Source organism: Hylaeus volcanicus, chromosome 5, assembly GCF_026283585.1.
Source record: "Hylaeus volcanicus isolate JK05 chromosome 5, UHH_iyHylVolc1.0_haploid, whole genome shotgun sequence".
NCBI lineage: Eukaryota > Metazoa > Arthropoda > Insecta > Hymenoptera > Colletidae > Hylaeus > Hylaeus volcanicus.
In genome coordinates, this window is record NC_071980.1 from 15,687,397 (window position 1) to 15,710,812 (window position 23,416).

Here is a 23,416-nt window from a genome sequence, read left to right on the forward strand (position 1 = left end):
CCTTTCCGTGTCTTGATACGAACATACTCGAAGTAAAAAACCACTTGCATCGGCAAGCAATAGAAAACGTACGATAGTTTACACCGTCACACGTTACAACAAAAGGAATTCGTATTTTCTTATTCGGCAAACTCACATAAAGAAATACGATTTAATTGAGTGCATGCACATATCGAAATCTGTGGAAACGAGAAAGCCGATAGAAAGTACCTAATCAAAGAAACGAACGACTAGTAGAATTACCATTGGAAAAATGAGCGAATCAATCAATTGAAAATAATACTAAATAAATTGAACAGAAAAAAACCAACTATCCAACTCAATAGAAAAAAAGCAGGGAATAATTAACCGATTTGGAATCGGACACAAATTTAATACACATATGTCTAACGGGTAACGAAGAAAACCTGTGGTCGCCAATACTCCAAGAAGGCATTCGATTAAAAAGAAACACTAAAAAAATATATATTTGTAATAAATAGACTGCGGATCTTTATGCATTTATAGAAAATTTGTATGTACAAGAACCTACAAAATGCAAACAATATGCAAGAATATAATAAAGATTGAGAGTAAAGTTCATATTATAATATTTGCAGAGTAAAATAAATTCCTATTTAGGTTCCATTTTTGTAGTCACGATCGCGAAGATTTTATTTTGCATAAAGATCCGCAGTCTAGGAATAAAGTAAATCTGATTCCAGAAACTTGCAAGCTGGACTTTGCAATCTGCAAACTGTAATCGCAGTAAGTAAATTGGAGGACGACTTATGTTTTGCAGAAGAGAGTCATGTATTTGCTGCTAGTGGTTCTATGCGATACGATATTCTTCAGGTGCTAGTAATAGATTTTTGAGTCACATTTGTGTTGCCCTTTTGCAACGAAGTTAGTTGTAAGATTATAGCCAGAGGGTGGCCATGTTGTAGGAGCTTAGCATAGTAGATTTTCGTACATCTTTTGATTAATAGGTAAGTTAGATAAGGGACGACGTCTTAGAGAGGGAAGTCATTTATCGATATTGCTATTTGCTATTGGAACTATGCGATACGATGCGTTCTTTAGGTGTTGATAGTAGAAACTGTAGGCCATTTTCGCTTTGTATCGGAGCAACCTTCAATTCAAAGCTCTGATCGACTACTCAGTTGGCAGTACATTTTTCTCAACTTTACTTCCATCTGGTGCCTCATCTGTTGGAGGTGACGTTTCGAGGTTATCGTTTTACTCTGTATACTGTAACCAGGATAACCGAACATCACAAATTTTGATGTATGGTTACTTTTAGATGCAATTCTTTTATAACCATTTTTCTTATCCGTGTTAATAGTCTACTTTTCAGTATCATCTGTTTTACAAGTTCATTTTGAACTTGAACCCTAAACAATATATCACTAATAACACAAATAAGTGTATATCTCATTTGTTTTTCTCTGAACATGGGGTGACAGTTTCATCTATGATATTTCTGATTATACCACCTACTTTTTAGAGCACAAATTTTTTAAGTTATGCATGTTATGAAATTATCAACTATAAATTAGTTTAATACTACGAAGTAAAAGTTATAAAGTGGTATATAATACATATCGAAGATGCAACCCTTTTTTAAAAAATTTCCTGAAAAATGAAAGCCGCGTAAAGTTATGTATGAATACAAGATTGAAATAATACTTGCAAGTTTGAAAAGGTAATTAATGAATATCCTTTGAATTCTATTCGAAAATACACCTCTATCATCGTGAATACGAATCGAACGAAGGAACATATGTGTGTCAACGTTCCTCGAAGATGTCGTTATATCATACCGAAGGCAAATTTCACGCAACTTTTCCGACTTGCATATGGATGCCAGCAATGCATACGCAATTAGTAGTTGAAATTGATTCTACCTCGGGTGGAAGATTGGAAAACATGATCACCTTCGATCAATGCGATTGGTACCGAAGAAAATAACTGAGGCCTTAAATTGCGTAAAAAGTAACGGTTCTCTGCTCTTAATACTACTAAATTGACCTGAACGAACCAATATTGTTCCTATTCTCCTACGTTTCCGAATCTTCGCTTTGTCAGAAACATTAGATAGCCAAAAATATCATAAATGAAAAGGTCAGTCCAAGTTCAGAGAAAGACAGTCATGAGTTTGCTATGTTTTATCATAAAAAGTTAAAGATATATTGTTTAAAGTTCAAGTTAAAAATAAAACAGATCATGATACAGAGAAATAGATTAATAATATGGATGATAGTTCATTTTCACTAAGTATTTGTAATGTAAGAAATTTAATCATAGATACATCTAGATACGATTATTTGATTTTTTTTAATTCAAACAGATCATTGAATTGGTAATTAGCTTTACACCTAAAGCAAAACCTGCTAGATAAGCCTTATCGATGAGTCTAAATAAAAGATCAGAGATGAAATGCAGTAAACTTGCCAAATGCGCTAAAATTTAATAGGATAATCAGAAGTATAGTTGCTGCGAGTTTATCAACTTATATTTATACAAAGAAGATCGTTACGGTACTATCTTTCAATTACTTCATAATGATGTAATAGTCTGGATAAAACTATAAAACGTGCCGGGTAAATTTATCAGAAGTAGGGATGGCGTGAAAAATCGATAACAGTAATACGTCAGTCGCTACTTTCTTTTCGATCTCCATCAGTCGATGAAATTTGTTTATGCAAACAGCCTTTAACTAGTTGAAAATAATTACAACAATTAATAATGCATTGTTGATAATCACTAACAGTGATTTTTCACGGTGATCACAAAATCACGATCGCAGTCGTGATTAAACTTCGATCACGACCGTGATCCGGAAAATGGCGTTTCAGAAGCTGTTCATGTTAATTGTTATCGTTAGTGTCTCGCTGTCTCCCCTTAGCGGAAATTCAAGAAACTAAAAATGAGTCAAATTTAAATTGTATTAAAATTATGTTAACATTGCTTTTAAACCATATTATAATACATATATAATATGTAGGAATATGTTGGAGCAATTTAACACACAATTTGATTCATCTAAAATAGAGGTTTTTATTATAATTAATACTAAATTTAATTTAGCCTATTAACTTAATTTAATTGATTACAATATTGACACGTGGTCGGCTAACCTAAAATAGAGGAATCAACAATTAGAGGTTTTTACTTCCGTTATTCCAGCAGATCAACACGGTGTTACAAAGTTCCGTAAATCACATTCACTAACAAATTTTATTTGTTATTTATTTATTTGTTATCGAGCCTTGCTCTTCTTCTGTACTTCCCCTCTTTTCCTTTAGTGTCCGGTACGCGTCTTCGATGCGCGAGTTCATATACAAAGCTTACACATATATAATCTAAGAACAACATAATTCGTGAAAAGTGAAAAGAATGTTCTCTGCCAATCAGAAGCGACCACGAAGAATCACGAATCACTGTGAAAAATCATCGTAATTGAGAATAAACGTGATTGAATTACGAGTGATTCAAAAGTAGCAGTTCACGCCATCTCTAATCAGAAGGTTTAAAAGATCCTGGTTAAACAATATACGCTTCTCTTACATTCTCGCACATATTGTTACAAGGTATTTAAACCTACCGTAGACATCAAACATCCTATGATCCTATGAAGAAGTATCAACTGATTAGAGTTTGAACGCATAGCACCCTGGTTTAAGTAACCGAGACTTCTCGGTATCCTAGAAGCTAATATTCGCGGTAACAGTCTTCGGCGGTAATAAACAGAACGGGTCACGCAGCCAAAGCTTCGACATCTTCACCTTTCCTGAAAACAAAGGGGCCCTTACTCATAGGTTCCGGCAAATTTATCTCAAGGTTCTCTCGCCTCGCATCGAGACAACGTCGAAAGCAGCGTCTTAAAATCGTCTAATTAACGCTCGACGATGTAGAATCGCGGTTAGTCTATAAAGCACGGCGGGCCGAGTTTCGGTAAGAAAGTAAGATTTCATTATTCGTTATGCTCGGCATGGAGCGAGTCGTGAGGCAGCTCCGGCCGTTTCCGTGCTTCGGTCGGGATGATAAAACATTATGACCGTTTTATAGGCGAGCACGACAGTACGGTAAATCATCGGCGCAAGTAACACGAGGTACGGGGGAGATCTTAACGACCGTGTCACAGTCGCGACCGCAGTCTTCGTGGTGGCTTTGTTTTTGCACGCGGAAAATAAGACGATTATTACGGAATATTCGGTATTACACGCGCAGGAGGACGCGAGTTCTCACGCCGCTTTCATGGATGCGTCCGCGCGAGGGGGCATGGTCGAGTAATTGCAGCTGGATCGGAGTGCATCGGCGAACCAGCAACGAGGCAATTCTGGGCATAACTATGTCCGAGCTGCGTAATAGAGTGGGTAGGCCTCTAGCTTTATCGCACATACCGTGCCAGTGGCTGGGATTATTATACGTCACGGCTGGACGATAGGGCTCGAATTACCTCGTACACGTCGGATAATTAGCGTGCACGCTCGATCAGCGTCCGTCGTTCGAAACTACTAATGACTTTATCAATAACTGGACGGCCGTGTGTCGTTGCGTATCATGGGAGCCCCACCTAATTGGCCAGATGGAAATTCCTTGTATAGTTAGCATTCTGATGCACCCTCGAGGATTTCCCATGGACCGTGTGAGATTCATTCGTTTCCGATCCCGGCCTTCTTTATTGATGCGCTGTATCGTTAAACGGGATTAGAAGATTGCGTCGTCCGATGCAGCGTCCGGTACAAGGTTACCGATAGTCCCAGGACCTGCTCGCTCGAACATACACGGTCAGGTGTACATTATACTGGTTCGACTTCCTATCAACAATATCGTCTAACCACATTCCCAATCGCTTTATCGCGCGATCCCTGCTGCTGATAAGATTTCGCTACGGCGCATAACCATCGCGACGTTGTTAGTTAACGCTAGATAACTTACTTCTGACTCCAATTAGCCGCTGCGCACGCCGGCCTATTTTTCTATATAACGTATCGGTTTGTTTTTCTCGCTAACGTGTATGGCTAACTTCCTTGCGACTCGGGTAATTCTGATTGCGAGTTCTTCACACGCTTTCGTGGAACGATTCCGACGAGTATCTGGAGTAGCTTCTTGGGTAGCCATGCTCTCTACCGTGGAAGGTAGGCACTGGCATCGTAGAATTAGGTAGTTCAATTCTACGGATGAACAAATCTGTTCTGTCGATTTAAGCATTAGCTCGTCGTATTAGGTTGTGTGTACATATTTGTGGGAACTATCGATTCCAATGTAAACATACATAAATATAGTTTTATCTGATCAAACTCGATAAATCGTTGTAGAGCTGATCATTATAATCTTGCTGCTTCTCTCGCAAGGATAGGATTAGTAAGTAATTCTAAGTGTTGGTGTGATTATGATTATCAGAGCATTGATCACATTGTTTGACAGTGTTCACTCTTCGAAAGGCAAAGAGTCAACTTGTTACAGCAACTCTGTAAACTTAAATTATATTTACCCATCAATATGTCTGTTTTGATTACTAAATCGAACGTTGCGGCGTGTATTTGTGTTATGTCTTTTTTGAAGAACTGTAATATTAATGTATAACTTCAGGCATGTTAACAAAATTTTGTTCTACATATACATTGTCAACAACATGTGAAGCGAATAAATCTCTCCTTTGAGATTTAAAAGCTTCAAAAAAAAAAAAAAAAAAAAAAATCTGATCAAACTACGTTACGTCCGTCGTTACTTTCTTTTCTATCTCTATCGGTCAATGAAATTTGTTTAAGAAACCAGCTTTTAACTAGTTGAAAATTATCACAACAATTAATAATGCATTGTTGATAACATTTCTACCACGATTTAGGTTGTTTATTATTTTCTTCTTACTTCTTTTTATTTTTGTTACATGTGACGGTTTTTTTGCAGTATTTAGTCTTAATTCATTTTCAATGCACACATCACCAATAGAAAAAAAGTCATTACTCAAACACTATGATTGTCATATTAGTTAAGTTTATATGATCGGAGACCACAACTATTTTGATGGTACAATTATGGACATAAAATTAACCCTTTGCGGTCGTATTAAATTTAGACATGGGTGTCGCACTGGTCGGGATTAATTTCCGAAGAATAAGCAGTGATACATAACATACAACATTGTGGAGGATAGATAAGATTTATTAATTCATTTATGAACTTTAGATATATGTTTACATAATAATGTGTTTTAATGTCATGTTTTTATGTAAAAATTATATTTTATAATTCTTCATCGTGTGGTATCTTTCGGTAACTTTCTTTCTGCCATTTTGGAGTATTATTTTTAAAATATCTTAAAAATGTATGGGAGGTACAATCGAAGACAAATGTATATGAAATTTTAATTAATCGAATATCTTTGTAATTGTTTTTGTTTTTGTTTCTATTTAATTTTAGAATGGAATTCTTAATATTTCTAATCATTAATAAAAAACTTTTGGCATTGAAAATGGTTTAAATTTAATTTTAAATAATGAAAATACAGAGAAAGTGTAAAATGATATATGGACGAATACAATATAAGATTAATATGGTTCTTTGCTGTGGTGGCTAAGAGCAGAGATACAACTGGAACGATAAAAAAGCTTTGGTGGCTGAGAGTAGACATACAACCGCAAAGGGTTAAAAGATAATTTGAACAATACGTGAGTAAAATCATTTCGGGAAAATGTCGATGAAGAAGGGTGGCCATATTCGTCAATCTTTTTAGGCAGCAATCAACTTCAAATTAGAATTGAAAATCAATTTCGCAGCTGACCAATGTGTTTTAATTAAAGTATCGTAAATCTTGATTCTATGATGGAAGACTTCCATAAGAATACATATCTTACTTGCTAAAACTACAGTGATTTTGGCATTAGAATCAGGGAGGGAAATATTTAGAGTGACAAAAGTATCTAAATTGCAAAATATCTACTATTACAACTAAAAAGTAAACACTATATAGATAAAACAATTATTCTGTTAATAGTATTGCAGTATTAGTCAACTTCGTAGTTTTGGGGTATTCGCATCAGGGAGAGGAAGTCGGAAAATTATCTTAAAGATTTACCGAATAACATGATTCAGAACAATTTTTTTATCAGAAGGTTAATAATTGTGTAAAGCAATTAACCGGACATTAATCCTTTTAGTGGCGAACAATGATATATTGTTACGCGTGTATCACAATATGTGGGGGTTAAAAAATGACTTTATATCTTTAAATTGACATTACGTTAACGCAATTATAATATTGTAAAATATACCTACACCGCTATGGATGACTCGGAATTAGTTCAATTGACTGATAATGTAGAATTAATTAATGAAACTAGTGACTTGTAATATTGTTATAAATAATGAAATATACGTCGTTTATGTTTAGTACTATATGTATATTCTACTTTAAACTATGCTGAAGTGGTGGTTTTCCATAATTTGTAAATACTGTTTATAAAGAATAACCAACGATTCGGATATTCTTTTATTGGGCTGTCTGGAAAGTCCATGCCGATTTTTAGTAGCCGGCACAGGTCTGAATATGTCGGAATGGCTGAAAACATGTATACATTCCTTAAAAGGTGGAAAAGTTGTGGAACAAAATGGTATATATATAATTCAATAAATATACATCAAAATTCAAATATGCCTTTGAATTTTTCTTAAAAATAGGCATGAACTTTCCGGACAACCCAATCTAACTTGAAATAAACATTATTAATATAATTTTCAAAAAGTATTTGAACATTTCAGTGCCTAACGTATTCCATTTTAAATTTAGTAATAATCATCTCAAACTAAAAAATTAAATTTACATCATTATTGTTTCAAACTGGATCAAATTATATCAGTTAGGCTCGGTATTTCCCACTCGGGTTCAATTTCTGGAGTCGACGCTCAAAAGCAGTGAGGGTGCAAAATCGTAATCGCAAATACGAATACGATTCTAATCGAATGTTTCCGAATTGTGGTTACGAATACGATTACAATCGTAATCGCAAATTTTTCTGCGATTACGACCGTATTTTTAAAGGTTTACAGCCATAGAAATTCTTTACCTGAAAACCGACTTCAGATTCGTGTTTCTCAACCCAAAAAACTTAGAAAACCATACATTCGTTGAAAATATAAATAAATAGAGCAGAGCCTATATAGAGTAACTTTTCTAAAAAATTTTATTTTGACGAAAGCATGGTTTTCTAAGTTTTTTAATGGGTTTTGAGGGAAAGAATTTCTATAGCTGTTAACCTTTAAAACTACGGTCGTATTCATAATCACAACTCGGAAAGATCGAGTCAATCGATTACAATCGTAATCGTAATCACAACTCGAAAACATTTGACTACAATCGTATTCGTATTTGCGATTACGATTTTGCCCATCACTGCTCAAAAGGTTAAGATTAAGAATCAATATCGCGGTTAACCAAAGTATTTCAATTAGTGTACATTGAATTCCACTGCATCGGTAATGGGTGGTAAACCAACCAGTGCAATTTGCGAGTAACTAATACCCAGGGTTAGCAGACGTTGACCTAGTAATACGAGGAGGATCCCATATTTCGCTCCAATTAATCTGCCGCAACGATGCACCAGCTTGCGCCCTGGCCCAGATTCATAAATCAAGGGCAATCTTTGCTTGCCGCATGGCTAGAGAAGCCGAAGCGTGAGCGCAACGAGAGGCGAACACGAGGAGGTGGTGAGGCGCCTTCCTCGTTTCTTCTTATTCCTCTTCTGCACGAAGGCCCCCTTACCGATCTCTCGTGCGCCAGCCTTCTCGCGGTTATGATCGGACCGCAGACCGCGACCATTGTTCGAAAGCCAACCGGGGTCGGTTCGTCTCGTTATATGAGTGCAATGCTGCCATAGTCGAGAGATAAACAGCGCTATGGGGGCTCCGCCACTATATGGAGAGAGAAGCTAAGATATCCATATACCGGGTCGTGAGAGGTGCATCTAATAGGGCGACAATCGCATATCGTTAGGGATACAGTCCCTCGCAAAATCTTAGCCACGGCTACGTCGGAGGTCTGATAGCGAAAGCAGCGTGAACGGTTGATTTTGATCTGCCCCCCTACCCCCCCCCCCCCGTACGTACCACCTTTCTGCATCCTCATCCTACTACTTTACAGCCCGTTCCTCGCGAGAGAAGGTGTTTTAGACGTCTTCGAGTAGGACTTTCACATGAGCGTCCTTCGTCGTGCGTTCGGAAGGATTTCCATTTCGCTGTGACGCGATCGACAAGGGAACGTTAATACTTTATCTAGAACCATTCTACAGTTTCGATGATTCGCTAATTCTATTTTCTCAAATACACAAGATCGTATAATGGACAACGGTGGGTCAGCAAGCGGGAGCATATTAAAACCGTTGGATGTTCCAACAGCACCGATCGTGGTCTTTCGCTTCTCTCATTAAATCACATCTGCATCATCCACGGAGTTTACATAAGTCAGCCAAAGTGGCTCCGCTAACGATCCGGAAGAAGGACCGCATCAGCGAAATTGCAGTTAATGGCACGGTTCAACGCCCACTGCCAGCTTTTTGCTCGACGAAGGTGAAAAAGACCGAAGAAATATGAGACTTTATTCCTCTTCTCCAACACCTCCTGCCCCCTCCGCGTCGGTGTAACTTACAATATAATGAACCTCTCTGCTGGAATAAACGTTACTTTAATAATAGGGAATCGTTAATGTTATTAAATCCACTTTCATTGGGGACGACGAATATGCAGGATAATTGATAGGGAAATAGCAAAGAAACACTCCCGATGTGAGTTCTTCTGCGAAGTTGCTGGAAAAAGAAATGTGGCGAGTTTACCAGGGGTACTCCGACAAAATCACGCCGCTTATCGATGCTCACGCGTCGGCACAATAAGCGGCTATCGAGAACCTTTTCTTGATCTACCGATGCTTGCCAAGGTGGGAACAATGGTGTTGTCCAATTATTAAGAGAAACGGGGCCCCATCAGCCGCAAAAACGCCGGCGGAGGTCGATCAAGTTTTGATAAACCGTGTAATTTCGCGGTGTATCGCGAACAAAGACGTGTACTTATCGTTACCAACAAGGAAACTTGCACCTCCCGCGATTCTCTACCTGTTATCCTCAAAATTTTTCTAGCGAAGATCACAATGCCACGCAGGCTAGCCAACAGTTGGACCGTCCTTGTCGCGAACCAACAGCCTCCAAGAAAACCTTACACCGTCAAAGTTGATCCAACTTCCGAAATTCTCAGTGTATCTCCGCAAATTTTTGATTAATTAATTTCTGAAATAATGTTGACTAGCTCAGGTGACCATCGAGGGAATGTCTTTTTAAGTATAGTGACCGCTTCTTTGGCTCGTATAGGAGTCATTAAAAACCCCAAATGTAAATGTAATGTTCACGACGAAACTTTAAACCATGTCCTGTGACAATGTGAATTATTTAACAGTCAACGTCGCAAACTAATCATTAACTTGCGTAAATTAGGTCTTCATCTACCGCTGGACATATCTGTGATTGTTGCAAAACCAAATATTATAGCATGTCTGTACATATCCTCTGTCTTGAAAAGTTGTAAGCTTAATATTTAAATCTTAATTTAATTTAAGTTTACTAATCCTGTGCACTACTAGATTGATTAACAAAGTAATGTATCATTTTGTAATTCAAATTTTTGTTACATATTGTAATCGACTATTTCTCAACTTTGTAATAAATCTCCTATGAGATTTCAAACAATAAAAAAAGAAAATATAGTGACTGGCATCGATGACCACTTCCTCGATTAATTTGTCCCATACGTTTGCATCACCCTGTAGGAATGTTATAATTTCATATGTTTTCCGACTTTAAATTCGATCTGCCATTCCTATACGTGATACATTACGAAAATATTTAAATGCCTGTGCAGCAAACACTCAACGGCTTTAACATTTAAGAAACTTGTGTCAGTTTACTTAGGTCAGGCTAGGTTATCAACTCGATACCTGACCAGAGTCTACCGTAAACTGAGAACAAACATATTGTCTAGGGCAGCGTTTCCCAAATTGTGTTGCACGAGTCACTAGAATTGGACTTAGTGATCCCTGCTACAAGAGAAAGATGTACAAAATAGATTTAAGAGTTAAAATGTTGTGAATTATAAGTAAATAGTAGTGCAATAACTAATATTGTTGTAACAGTTACGCACTTAAAATAAATGACATTGACATTGACCTGCTATAAGAATCAATTTTCTCGACAGAACCGTGATTAATAATTAAGGAAATGAAATAAAGTAAATATGTTCCGCATATTTGTAACCATCTCTGTAATATTATCACTTTTGACAACATTTTTGCTGTAGGTTGAAGGTTGTATGTAAACTTTGCACACTCTAATGACATTTACGAAAAATTGGGTACGCAATATTTATAAATACATTAGTAAGAATTATTGGGATAGAACTGGACTTCGAGAACTTAATTCGATAATTCACACAATTCACTATTAATTAAATCTACGAGCTATAGAACATTATGAACCAAAACTTTGATACCATCAGTCATACTAGCTCCGATTGCGATTAAGAATTCCCGAAATACAAGAATACGAGTCAGGAAGGACAAATAGCGCGCAAGTTTAAATTAGCTCATTGCTGAAGTAAATTCTGCGTGTTAAGAATATATTGTCCTGAACATTGGAAAATGTGTAATTTTAATTATTTACATTAACGTGTATTTAATTATTCATACATTATAAAATGTTTATTATAATACATACAACATTACAAGTTACTACATTCATTATATAACTCTACATTATCTGCCAAGTAAATTATTTTCATATCACCCATTGCGGTATAGGTAAGTTTTATAATATTATAAATGTAACGCAATATCAACTTGTGAATATAAATTAGTTCTGTCTTATTAAACGCATTCAACAAGTTAAGCACAGATGGATAGTGACCCAAGCACAATGATATATGGTCGGCTCTTTTTTGCGAGCGTAGTCACTGACGATATATCGTTGTTTAGCACTAAAAGGGTTAACACATTATCTATTGGGCTATTTAGAAACAGTGCTTAATTCAAAAAAGAATTTTCTATAATAACATATGCCAATCTAGGCTGATAATAATCCTTTCATACTGTTACCAGGTACATTGAAAGCCAAATCTGTTTCCAAACACTGAACATTGTAAGTAGACAACCATCAACACAGTAAATAATATTCTAATAACTAAATACTGCAATTAAAAAGCCTATAAATAGGCTCCCGGTAAATAAAGTGTTAAGTGCTTTCCTTGTCGGAATTAGCATTGACAGCTTAGAAGAATGACTCCTACGATCCAAATGATTCTGTTCACGTCACAAATTCACTGGAACAAGTACGGATAAAATCATTTAACCCAAATGTACACCTCGGAGACATTCTTCTTAGCCAGCAATGAGACCCCATCTGCCAGCAAAGTGTTAATAGATTGCAGTCTCGCGCACCGTTAGATTGAATCCCAATGAACGAGTGAAAGCGATATTCTGCGAATCATAAATTTGTCAGGTTCCATCGTCGTATCGCGGTCCTCCTTATGATAGCATATTTGGCCACGATCTCTCTCCACGGATGATCAGAATTTAGGCGCGAGTAGCTTCTACGTAGAATGGATCGGCAAGGAATAACGGGGTCCGGTCGGCGGTGCACAGGCCAAAAGCAGCGAGCACGAACAACTAATGACCGCCGTAATCGTGCATCTTGGCAACGCGCTACACCTTTTGCCGGACACTTTCTATTATCACATCGACAAATCCAGAGTAGAGCATACGGTGGGTAGGGGATGTAGCCGCGTGTAAACGTAACGCTAGATAAGTTACGGACCGTGCACGCTTTCGTGCGCCCTGCAACGGGGAATAACCGAGCACACGGTCCAAAGACTCGGCGCGGGGACCATGTACGGAATATCTGTATGGCCAGGCAGTTACCTTCTTCCTCCTTCGGAGAGAGGCCACGTGGGAAAAAATGTCACATTATTCTCCTATATGGTGATGCAGTACGCCGCTCACTTAGAAATTTATCCTCGTAGACCGTGGCCCTGGGCTTGTCCGGCCCGAACAGCTGGGAAGTGGGGATACACGGTGCATATACGGTCCTGTGGGAGTTACGGAAGCTTGAACGCCATGCGCGCGGATACACCGCGGAACCGTCTTCCCCTGGTCAACCGCGATATATTTGTTCGACTCGAGTCGAAGACATTTCCGCAGGTCTGCGACGGGAATGCGGACCCGCCCTAACTGGACGGGCTTCCAGCACTGGGACTTTTCACGACTTTTTCTATTGGGTTCATTCTCGAGGTACGTATTCATTTTGTTTCGCAACCGATCACGTAAGTTGAATACGTTGATTGGTCGCAAGCAGTACTATGCAAAATGATTTGTTCCTTGGTAAAGTTAACCCTTTGCACTCGAGTCATTTTTCTATAGAATCAAATCCAGTCCATTTTTATAATCAATTTCTGTGAAACCAAAAACTCTACTTCGAAGAAAAAGATCTAAGAACGTTCATGACTCGATGTATTATTATTTCAATTTATAATTAGTTGTATTCTGATGTAAGTGAATTTGAAATTGTACGTTCACAAAATCACTTTTAAATTACATATGTCGCCCTAGAGGCGCCACCCTAGCGCAAAGGGATAATATTAGCAAATAGCGCCTCAGATGTGCATCTCGAATTAATAATCGTCTCCTGTAAGAGGAGATATCGATCAGTTTTACCGGAAAATGTATTTCTGATGTAGTGGCTGAAGTGCTAATTAAAGTTGAAACAAATAATCTTTTGAATACAGAATACTTTTGACCAAAGCAATCCAGGAGGATAGGGCGCGTTTAGCGGTTACGATCGCTGGGAATGGAATAGTTTTTGTCTAGTGTGGACTCTGCCGATTGAATATATGCAAGGCGACCTCAAGTTAAAATTGTAAACAATATGCTTATTACGCTTATTAAATAATACAAATAAATATTTGAACTTAACAAACATAACAAGATGTATCGAAAATGCTGATAATTGTGTCTCAAGCACAGAGGAGATTAAAAATAATGGCAAACGTATATTTGCGTCTACAATCCACACCAATAGCTTTCGTCGAATTCACATATGCATCCATAACCCAAGTCGAGAACTTTCCTTGAATGCATACGTGTGACCATAGCACTCAGCGGTTTAAAGTGTTAAAATATTACATTTACATTTCCTCTTATACAAGAATTTCATACCCACAGTTTCGCCTATAAGTTTTTCACAGGTAGACCTGCTTTTCTACATATTATATCTTCCTACTATTTATTTTGTATTCATTGCTGTTTGCTTATCAATTACTACATATATTTGATATATCAAAACTTTAAGCATTAATCAATTTTCATTCGAGTGTACGTTTTCTCTGTGATTACACTTTCTCAAAGATGTCAATCGGAATGGAAAAGGAATCATTCTAAACCTATTATCATGTTTAAGATAAAGATTAGTTTTCTGTGTTTAATTTTATCCAACATATTTTTTAGATTAGTATTAAAATATTAAAATTCCAAATAGCCATACTTATTTGTTCTAAATCTCTTGGTAACGAACATTCGATTTTCCAAACAGCATCAGACTTTTGTGAATCGTGATATTTGTACGATTGAAGAGATTTGTTGGTATTTCTTGTACTAGGAAGTAGAACGTAGTCACGTATGAAAGCCAATGCGAAAATAGTTTTGACTGCTTCTTGCCGTGATTGGGGAGTGACAGATCGGATCGAACTCGTCCCATATCGTGTACGTCTTCCAAGATTGACACTGTCGAACGCACCCACGCGGCATACATACTATTCCCGAACGTTTATTCTCCTTCTCGTACTTTTTCCATGTACGCTTCGGAGGACACGTCTTGCAAAATGTCGCGGAGAACATCCGCATTGCGAGCATCTTGCAACTTTTCCATATAACCACTTCGTCATAGTCCGTTGAATATAAACAGCTCACCTTTAAATGCTTTAATTGTCTTGACAGCACGGTGACAGATGTCTCCAATGTTCGTGGTTTATTGACTCTTCGACGCACATGATTTGAAAGAAAAATTAAACTCAAATTGCACGGAATACAATCCCAATAGGGTCATTCCATGTCAATTCGGACATTTTTTGGAGTAACGTCTCAGATTTTGACAAAATTTGGATATGTTGTAGTCTTTAGTGATATTTGAACGTGACCCAATAGTTAGTTTTAAAGTTAGTATAAAACATCAGATAATGTGCTTTTTTATTATAAAATGATTTACTTACACGTCATTATTTTTTAAAGAAAGAAAAACAACATTTATTCTTATAAAAGTTTAAAATTCATTGCACTACGCAATTCGCTAACTTTGGATTTTTAGAACAGGGTTAACAACTTACTAATGCATTGCTTCCTACATATTTAACGTGTTATCGTGACGACTTGGATCATTGATCGCCAATCATGAATTTTCTACTTACTTGCTTCATCGGTGTGTTTATATTTTTTCTTTTGTTCTATTACATTTCATATATTTCTTGATGAAATACCTTTCAGAATACCCTCTTCGAACCTACCATTGATTTAAGATTAAATACGGATTATTAATAAATATAACAAAAATTAATTCTTTTAAATAATTATTGTCACATACTAATGAATGATCCTTGTTTAAGAGTTTTTCGTTATAATTAATGAAACCTGCTGACAAATATTATGAATAATTTGTCACTAATACAGTACATACAATGAGGATATCGAATTTCATTTAAAGAAATTATATTTGTTCTTTTTGGAGAACTTTCATTTCTAATCTGGAATGTATTAGTTTTTATGTAGATAGACTTTTACATTAGTAATCTGTCAAGAAATATCAATGATTAAGTATCAATATATGTCTTTTTAAACAATGAAACGATACTTTGTGCTTTTTTACGTATTTGTTCGAAAATTGTCAGGGAAAAAATTATTTATAGACTTTCCATAACTGTCAAAATACTGTCAGTCCAGAAAATAATTCTATACTCTATTGGTATATTTTAGATTGTGATATTAATAGATTATCAATTATACAAATTGAGCTAACAAGGAAACCGAGTGTTACACCTCGATTTTGATGAAACTATGTACACTTATTTGTGATACGTTCCTATGAATTATACCATCTTCAGTTCGTGCCACGTTTGCGTTTCAAGAGAGAAACTACCCCTTCTCTGGAAACCGCCCCATTTACTTATTCGTTTATAACTCGAAAAAGATAGTAGATATCGAACAAGTTTGAAATACAAAATTTAATAGCTTCTTACATTCTACAACACCGTAGTAAGAAACTAAAAAAAAATTGATTTTTAATAATACTTCCCCCACACAATAAATCCTTTCACCACCCGTTATATAGAAATGTTATAATACATAGTAATTTATAAACTTTTGATCCAAAATAGAGTTAATGTAGTCAAAGCAGTTATAATCTTCTGCAAAGATCTCCGCAGCGGTGTATCATAAACTGAGAGTCGACAGCTGATCCGCGAGTCTGGAGACCTACGCTACATTTAACGTATTGAAAGTCTAAGATCTAACATGTAATGTGTAATATGCTCCCTTAACTTTCGTAATACTCCGTTACACTAATAATAAGAATCATCTGTCAAACATATTTAAAAGGAGACGCGAGTAATTTTCGATGGAACGATGACACCCGGCAGAAAAGTAATTAAAAAGTGTCAGTCGAATCCATATACGATTGCGTCATCTCTGTTGAAGGCTTTGCAACATCGTATCGGTGGGATCGATCGGTCGATCCATCGATTCGATCTGACCCTCGTTCGGTCGATCCACCATCTACCGCCCTCGATTGCGTCACCTAAGCGGGGACGCAGAAATCATCGGCACCTTCTATCCGCGGCTCTGTCAGAAAGACAATCTGTTGGCACGATCGAATCGTTCGACAATCTCTCGCCCATCCGTCTGTCGACGGGATCTCGACAAGGAGAACTGGCCGTGCCTCGAAAGACGTTTGGGATATTTATTCCCGGGGATACCTGGATCGTATCTGAACCGAAGTCCAGCGGAGGCGAAGTCGCAGATCGCATCGAGCGTTTCGTTTCGCCGACAGGTATTCGCGAAAAACGAAGAGCGCCGAGAATTCTGTTCCGTTAGCCCCTCCGAAGAAACGTATGGTCGAATTTTCAGGCAAAGTCGAATAAGAGAAAGCTTCGTTTGATCCACTATTGAAATCACCATCGAAAGGAATACATTATAGAACGAATATTATACAAAGTATAATATTGGCATCCGGATGCCAAGTGGTTTAGTTATAAAATCGACGCCACTGTTAAGCAGACAACTGTCGAAACTTCATCAATTTCTTTAATCTTGGCATCCATTGTATCATGGAACTGGAAAAAGACGCAAATTGCAATCCTGAATGTCTTGAATACCAGAAACCTTAATGGATCCCTCGGACAACACATTTACAAAAAAACAGATACGGATAGATATACGTATGCCTCTTAAGGGGGTCCACCTGTGTAACGTTTAATTTTCAAGGCAATTTTCAAGAATTTTTTGTAGGGAAAATACTAGTGCAATTATGATAATTTTTTTTTATTTGGTAGATCGACGCTTTAACATTAATTTTTGATTTTATCACAATGTTTCGATATGTGGATATTCCTAGACGACGCTTTAACGAGACCACTTAAAAGTAAAAGAGTCATTCAGCGAGCAGGATTTGATCGTACTTGATCATCTGAAACAGAAAAGTGAACTATCACCTTCTTTATAATTACATTTTGAAGGTACTGGCGATAAGATATTCACAAAATTTTGAAAATTGTTAATAGGGTGGCGTATAAACTAAAAAATGATATTTTAAGGTATCTTTTCCTCTATCCAATGGCTAATAGACGTTGGAAAAAAAAATTTTTGACATGAATCTCTACCACCAATTACGTTTGAAGATTGTAAAAAAAAAATTTCATCCCGATTCATGTAATGGATTTGCGCAATCCTGCTTGCTATTTCCAAAAACGTGGTTTCGAAAAATACGCGTTTAAAGTTTCAAGACGTAAAAAACGTTTATTTCAAAACATTCACGTTAAATGTTAAAGCGTCGATCTACCAAATAAAAAAAAAATGATCATAGTTGCACTAGGACTTTTCCTACAAAAAATTCTTGAAAATTGCTTTGAAAATTAAACGTTACACAGGTGGTCTCCCTTAACACTACTATCCCGCACAGAACTTGGTAATTAACTCCTTTTCTATACAAAGGGAGATAGAAAAGGAGAACTCCTTAATCAGTAAAAGAAAACGTGGATGTAGTTGAAGAAGTAGAACGGATTGAGAACGCTATACTCCAAAATGATTTCAGTAAGAAAAAAGTTTATGAAACACTAAGAAGGATAAAACAATCACAATAGATGAACAGCAATACCAATGGAGAAAGAGAAATACTTCATTTTCAGCACAAATATTTCATTTCTGACCTAGAATAAATGTATTTTCCATTACTATTTACAATTTCTTCCTATCTTTATCTTTAATTTTCAAGTCCCAGTTAAAAAAATGACATATTTTCTGTTTGGCATTGATGGGCTTCTTTCATCGATAGATTGTTTTAATCTAGTTGTTGGAAATGAAGGTCGTTTCTAGCGGGTTTGTTGACTTGTATTTCTTAGATCGAGGAACTTTTTTGTCAGTACTCAAATAAGAACATTTATTAACGAAAATATTTATTACCGAAAACCCGGTTGCCACTGGCGCAGAAACGTACAGTTGCTCTTTATTTTGTCGAGACATCTAATAAAACTGATATCATTCGAGTGATGCCAATAATCTTCGTTTCTGAAAATTCCGTATAAAATAGGAAAGTTCTTGCGTTAAATTGCGTTTCTATTTGTTCCAAAAGCAATCGTCCATATGATTGAAATTTTTCATCGGTCTCCGGAGAAGAGATACCGAATCGAATCACTAAAAGAACGGACACACTGAGTTATTAGCTAGATACGCCGGTAAGTCGCAACAAAGCGACGTAATAAATTGACAGGGGCACACCGTGGCACTCTGGATCTGCCCCATGGTGGTCTACCGGTTCGATATATCGAACGGTCCGGCGCATGTAGGCGCAAGCGGCCGACTGGCCAGCGCCGTTTTGCATAATACGACGAGACGCCTGGCACGTCGTTCCTTTGCGCCAGGCCGTGTCTCGGACACGCCAGCTCGACGATGTCTCGCGACGCGAGTCGAATCGAAATATCGCGCGGTAATGTCGCCAGAATCACACAGAGATTCGCTCGTTAGCGTGGATGGTTAATGCCAGATAAATACCGGAATTATCTTGGCAGACGTACTGTGCGTGCTCGGCATCCGGATGCCGAACGTTCAGGAGGATAATATTTCTTTCGCTGGAAGAAGAAGGAATGGTAGCGCCCCGCTCGTTTCAGGCGCCGTAAAAACAGCTCCACATTTCTGTAATTATAGAACTGCCATCTGAACGAGTTCGCCGGAGTCTGGTTGACCAATAATCGCTCTTCTTTGCCCTGTTACTTTTCATCGAGGAATTCACGATGAAAACGTGTTTCATCGCTGGCTTTGCCGAGTTTATAAATCTGTCATGGTCCGCAATCATTTTATTTCCTAGGCAGTGAGGTTTGTCGCGTGTTGAATCGATAACAAGTAAACAAACATGTTTTTACGAATGCCATCCGGTAGCCACGTAATTTGGATGGTTGTTTCCTGTTATATTTGGTTACTTTAACATGGTGGTGACTGGTTATCGATACTTCAAATCTACTTTTATTTCATTTTTGAATTTTCATTTTTTCATTATATAATGTAATGGTGTATTTATAATGGTGTATAATATAAAACTACGTTACTCTTTTCCTGATGTGAAATGTATTTTTCGGAGGTATTCGAATTCTTTCATTGTTTCTATTTCTTCTCGTTTCCATGTCCACATCTTTTCTATATCCCTCCTCCTCGTTTCTTAACACTTTCGCTGCGGATGACGGACATGTGCGTCCAACTGAAAATATATAGTTGTTTTTATTATTTTTTAGTTTTCATTTTTTTTTGTTCGGCAATCATATTATATATAAAATAAGTTACCACAAATATATGTTTTTCAAGATAATCATATTAGAACATTTGTAAGAAATTTTTCATTAAAAAAAATATCATAATTGCAGCTCCCAGCGAACGGCTACTTATTTTCGTCCGCAGCGAAAGTGTTAAAGATTATTATCTTGAACTTTTCTACATTCAATATGAATTTCTTTTTGTCCATGCACCTTTCCAGCATGCAAAGAGTTATTTATATGTAAACCAAAAAACTAAATATTCAGAAAGATAAATGCGCACACCTACGTCCAATGAAACCTTTACCTCTTTGATAAGTACCATCAGTCATTCATATTTGTTGCCTATACTGAAACGTTGTGTGAAAAGTCCCGTATGTGTACGCTGGTCGCAACTCGGCCGGTAATATATTGTATATCAGACCGATCCCTCTGATTATTCTGATTTCTTTCTACTGTTTATATTGCAGACTATAGTGAAGTGCAGTGAGAATTCATAGTGTTATACACTTACAGTAAATATTTTCCCTTACCTATTCGTGACCTATTCCAAATCTTTGCTTTAACCAAAACAACAACTTTCACCATTACTCATTCCCGACCCTTCAGCTTCCAAACTCTCCTTCCTTTCCGATCCAGTCATAGCCCAAAGTCCAGTTTCCGAAATCCATAAAAGGCCCTAGTTTTCTATCCAGCAGTCAGTTAGCAGTTTTACTGCGCGCAGACCAGTTTTGTAACGGCACGTCGAATTTTATAATAAAGTATTGTTTTCCGTGAATGTCGGTCTTTAATTAAATAATATTAAGTGATACCCTATTTCCTGTCGACGATATCGAGGTATCGGACTGAACCGAGCATCATAATAGGAAGCAGTGGAAGTCAGTAAGATGCGGTAACAGTTGATCGTCGATCGCGTATCACCTTTTTAACATATGTCAGGCGAGATTTCTGACATTCTATACCAGTAGTTCTGGGAAACGATGCAGGATAACTCATAGCGATGCTATAATAAGACGCATCATTCAAAAACATACATCTCCGCGTTCTTAAAACGAAATTATTAGGGGGACCAGAAAGTAATGTCGTTTCTGCAGATGTCAATACTTGTTTATCATTTGTCAGGTCATTGTGTACCAATTGATTTTTATCGATCTGAGTTTGAAAATTTGCACACTGGATAGCAAAAGGTTGCTGGTAAAGAGTGCGAACATAATTGATTAAAAATAAAAACTTGTTATGAATTTATTTGTTAGAATTTAATGTAAAAGAAACGATATTACTTTCTGGTCCGCCTAATACTTATCTTGACTGCCATTGCACCCCCACCAACCCTCTGCTTTTGTTTGAAATTCGCGCGGTTTGTGTGGCGCTGGTGAATACATATCACTAGACTGCGGATCTTTATGCATTTGTACAAAATTTGAATGTGCAAGAAACTATAAAATGCACACAGTATGCAAGAATATAAAAAAATATTGAGAGTAAAGTTTATATTATAATATTTGCAGAGTAAAATAAATTCCTATTATAGGTTCAATTTTGGTAGACACGTTTGCCAAGATTTTATTTTGCATAAAGACCCGCAGTCTATATATCACACATATCGTAGCAGCCAATCACATTTAAAAATGTAAGCAGTTAATTGGATTAATAAATGTAATAGGCCCAGTGTTTTAAGATTAACGCGTGTCGATTACCGATTGGTCAAAGAACCCTGATAAAACCGCAGCAGTTAGTCGTAGAGCTAGAGTCGATTTAACAAAACAGAGCGATTAAGTGCGTAGAAATAATAAGCGAGAGTTGCGAATTTTATATTAATTAAGAACTAAGTTTAATAATGTATAGTTGGGCTGTGTCTTTTGTATGTGTCACATAGTTTATTAATTTTCGTCTAGTTCTTTATCTGTTCGAATAAATAAAAGATTAATTGTAACTGTCTTGTATCGTTTATTCGGTCCCTCGTAAAAATACTTAAACTTTCAGTAAATATACTTCCTCTGAACTAGAAATCCAATTTAATATAATCTAAAGTTATTTGTACAATATTCTAGTACAGGTTTAAACATAGTATTTATAACATTGTCAAATCTTTCGAGCTCGCAAGAATTCTGCTCGGAAATATCGATCGGGCAATTAAGATCCCAGACGATAAGTACCGAAAGAGATCAATCACCGAGGGGACTGAGTGAATAGGGAGGTAGAGACCAAGAGTAGTCACAGGACCGTTCTGTGCACCCACATATAAAGTCCGCCTATTACCACCCAGGGCGTCCTCACGTGTTAAGCCCCGCAGATTCCTCGGTGCCACGTTGAAGTCTTATTTATTGTGGCGCGCGAACGACCGGTATCGGGCCGGACCCGGTTTTTTCCTCTCTTATTCCTGGGTCGATTATCGCCGCGAGTTATTACGTCGGTTCTTTCAGCGGCGGTGAAAGGTCGCGCTCATGCTCGATAAGGGTCACTCGCGATGGCGAGCGTACGGCGTGCCGCGCTAAGCGAGATACGGCCGCAATATTTCAGATAACGCAGCCTCTCGGATGCGCTATTCGCCCCTCAAGATCACGGTCCACTCGTATACATACCACGGCCTGTGTAAAGTCACGGACTTGGCGCGAGCTCCTTCGACGAACGGCGAACGATGATTGCTCGACTTGAACGTATTGTGCGTTTTATTTATATTAAGACCCGATCGTATTGGAATGCGGCAGTGCGCAAACCTTTCTAACAATATAGGAAGGGTATTATATGGTTTCGATGGTTGGGTGGCTGATGTTTCACTCGTAGAAATTGGTTGTCGCTCAAGGGGGTCCACCTGTGTAACGTTTAATTTTCAAGGCAATTTTCAAGAATTTTTTGTAGGAAAAGTACTAGTGCAATTATGATAATTTTTTTTTATTTGGTAGATCGAAGCTTTAACATTAATTTTTGATTTTATGAATTTTTCTGAATTTGTTCTTATATTTATCTGAATTCGTTATAAAATTTAATACCAGACAGTACCTTTACAATTTTACTTCATTTTTAATTAGTTTTTTATTACAAAAACAGTTAAGTTTTGAAGTGAAAAGTCTTCTCCTGTTTTTATTCTTGAATCTTTCGCTGTTTTGTTCGCTTGTTCTTTGTTATTATTATAGTTAACATTATGAGATGTCATATTCTAGATAGTTATCTCCAAGTTTTTATTCCATAGGGTACTTTCGTCAACTGATTATACTCATCTCCTCTCTCACCTAAAAACAATCGAAGGTCGAAAATAGATTCGTATTACCAGAAACTAGTGCCCAAACCCGCGGGAGAGAGAGAGAGAGAGAGAGAGAGAGAGAGAGAGAGAGAGAGAGAG